Below are 3,532 nucleotides of genomic sequence, written 5' to 3'. Positions count from 1 at the left end.
TCAACTCTTTCATTTCCTCATAATTGTGCTGTATGTTTGTTCATATCTGTGTTTGAAGACTTTGACAGAAGACTTTCCCAATTTCCTCAGTTCAATTTCTTCAGTCTGTTTGTTTTCATCTTGTGTTATCCTGTGATTACGCTTCCTGTACTCTGTGCATGTCTTCATTTCATCATGATGACTATGTTTGTATTCTGTTCTGTTTACTTTTGAGTATTTATTCCGCTGCTAGTAGTTCTTCGCTAAGGAATTTCCTCACCAGCAAATTCCTCAGTGAAGAATTTCGTAAAAATCGCCTATTCACCCCCCTCTAGTCGATATAACGCACTTTCAATCACCGTCACCACGCCGTCGTGCTGACGAAACTCTCCCTCGACCCTCTACTGGATCAAGAGTTCGAGTGACGTCATCGAGCTGAACGTGTGCTGAACACAGAGGTGTCGTACGTTCGGTACTTGGATCAGTTGGATCGTGAAGACGTTCGACTACATCAACCGCGTTAACCTAGTGCTTCCGCTTTCGGTCTACGAGAGAGTACGTGGACACACTCTCTCCCTCTCGTTGCTATGCATCTCCTAAATAGATCTTGCGTGATTGTAGGATTTTTTTTTGAAATTGCATGCTACATTCCCAACAAAATATGAAGGGGAAAATGAATATTTAAAATATTTTTGTAAGTTAATTATTTGTTAGTACTATAGCCTCGACTCAACCCTACCATATATATGACATGGGATGGGAGATACTGAGATCTCCAAAGTAGGCTGTGAAATCTAAAATCTTCCAATGGAAAAGTGTAATGGAAGATTATTGCCCAAATTTTTTATTGTAAAATATGACCTCACAACAACGTGTTATTCTCATAAGCAATAATATCCTCCTCAATAAAAATGTAATATGGTTTGGTAATTAACCTAATGGTACATAAAGCACAAAGTTAGATCAATTGGATGTGGTCATTGTAGGCTAAAATGTGATTTGGCACATGAGATGTAATAATATGATATATTTGATTCTGATATCTATATGGGACGGTGTGAAATATCCACAAAACTTCCGACGACAAAGTGTAGAGAAAACTATTTTAAAGTCAATCTTGTAGTTTACCTCTCACTAAACAAATAATTTAGAGTCCACACAAATACAAAACATAAAAATGCCATGTTATGAAGAAACAACCTATCTATCTATCGTAAATATGGTGTATATTTCTGAATCAAATGATTTATATGTTTATGTAATATCATAAAAAGGGGAATTTATCGCCGAACATGTGCTTGCTGGTCATGCATGTATCAGCCACACAATTCCCTGCATGCTATTTTGATGTCCATGCAAGCTGTTTTTTTTTGCCTTGCAATGGTTGCTCCTCCTAAAAAAACTCCCGTTGTGATGTGCGACATATATATGTGCATAAGGCGCACACACATGTACTTCCTCCGTTCTAAAATAAATGTAGTATACAGTTGAGTCATTTATTTTGGGATGGAGGGAGTAAATAGGTATATTTTGAAAGAGTTAGCTGATACTCGTCCTCTACTTGGAAAAGGAATCTATTAATTTTTGGGGAAAGGATTCTATTAATTTTTTCGACGAAAATGTTTATTCTCGTGAATTTCGAATATACCAGTTGTTCAGTATACTGGTTGTTTTCTCCTCTTTGCCACTACATTTTTTTGCGGGGACTTTGCCAGTACATTTTGGGCAGCGTTGTTACTGTGCCTTTTTGGTAGAAAATTACGAAAGCTACTACCTTCGGATTTCGATTTAATTAATTATTAAATATCCTTTTATTATGATATTAAATTGGCCTATTAGCTCAGCTGGTTAGAGCGTGGGCCTAATAAGGCCGAAGTCGCAGGTTCGAGACATGGGCCATCTATTTTTTAGATTTCGGTATGTTTTTAAATTTGAAAAAAAAGAAATAGTAACATATTGAAATAAAAGGGTTAGTTCAAAAAAAATATAGAAAGGTGGCCCATTAGCTCAGTTGGTTAGAGCGTGGTGCTAATAACGCCAAGGTCGCAGGTTCGAGACCTGCATGGGCCTTATTAATCTTTTTTTTGCAACCAAACCTCAAATGATATATTCTCAAGAAAAGCAAAATATGACGTCTATCTTCAAACAAGTTTACTCCTTCTGTTTACCTATTTGCTTTTCGAGACCATTTTTATTTACCACCCTAAAAAAAAGACCACTTTTCATATTAATCTTTTTTTGCAACCAAACCACAAATGATATATTCTCAAGAAAAGCAAAATATGACGTCTATCTTCAAATAAGTTTACTCCTTCTGTTTACCTATTTGCTTTTCGAGACCACTTTTATTTACCACCCTAAAAAAAAGACCACTTTTATTTACCAACATGTTGCATGGTCAAAATCACTTTCCCCGTAACAAGAAAAATCTTACTAATACGATCAAACTTCCCCTCAAAATAATTTTTGAGACCACTTATTTTCACTTTTACTTACCAACATGTTGCATGGTCAAAATCATTTTCCCCGTGCATAACAAGAAAATCCTACTAACACGAGCAAACTTGTCAACAAAAACAAGTACACCGAGGTGTCTGAGGACAATCTTCTACCCACGCAGTTGCCTCTCCACTGCAAAGCCATCCAGTTGTTGTTCACCATACACGAAAATTTAGTAAGCAGTCATAAAAAGAAACCGTTGAAGTTGATGCTAAAAGATCCACATATTTAAGACTCTAACCTCCACATGAGCTCACATGCCTACAATGTATGTCGCACCAACATGGATGAGGTTGGATGACCAAACTGGAAAGGGAAACCGCTGTTGCCGCGACGCAGACAAATCACGCAATCCCTAACCCCACAAGCCAGAATGGGCAGGAGGAATCTACGCCATCGAGCCGTCGATGCCGCCGCAGCTGAAACCTTTGAGATGGAGAAGCTCAAGGAAAAATTATCCGCCAGATCCACCAACAAAGCGCCACCGCACAACCCTACTAAAAGCCCCAACGCGGGGTTAACTAGAGCCCCATCCAGTAGTCCGGGCCTCTCCGCACCATACAATGACCGGCTATAGTTTTCAGGAACAAAGCAATACTATGCTCCTGGACTACCTCTCAAGCTCCGCGCCGACGCTGAAGCAAACGTCGTCGCAACGGCGAAGCCCGAGGACACATGTCCATCACCAGGATGCCGCCGCCGTCATGCCATCCTTGGTTTAGCAGACTAGTTCTCAAATCCATCCCCAACCGTAGGACCGATGGCCTCGTCAGAGAAGGATCCGAAAATCTTTATTCAGTGTCGTCATCGTCGTCGTCGAAGCCAAGACGATGAACAGCCTAAAAACCTAGACCGCGAGGAAGTAAAAATGATCCACATGCGTGGATACGGCGACCCCCCCCCCCCCTCACCACCGACGACCGAGGTCGCCGGCGGAGGGGAGCCCCCGGAGGACGACGCTGAAAGATTGGCCTCTCTTGGTGGCGGCTAGCGTTCCAGCCGCCAGGATGAGAGGATTGCTTGAGTTTAAGTTATCCATCGACGTTGTTGCTAC

General features: G+C 40.7%; 1 non-coding gene across 1 annotated transcript; it reads left to right on the top strand.

The window, feature by feature from the left end:
* Positions 1-1,975: 1,975 nt before the first annotated feature.
* TRNAI-AAU lies at positions 1,976-2,049 on the top strand. The gene has a single exon. It is a non-coding gene; the product is annotated as a tRNA-Ile (tRNA).
* The last annotated feature ends 1,483 nt before the right edge of the window (positions 2,050-3,532 follow it).

This window comes from Triticum dicoccoides, chromosome 3A, assembly GCF_002162155.2.
Source record: "Triticum dicoccoides isolate Atlit2015 ecotype Zavitan chromosome 3A, WEW_v2.0, whole genome shotgun sequence".
NCBI classification, from domain to species: domain Eukaryota; kingdom Viridiplantae; phylum Streptophyta; class Magnoliopsida; order Poales; family Poaceae; genus Triticum; species Triticum dicoccoides.
The sequence above is the reverse complement of the archived record's forward strand: the minus strand, read 5'-3'. Positions and strand labels throughout refer to the sequence as shown.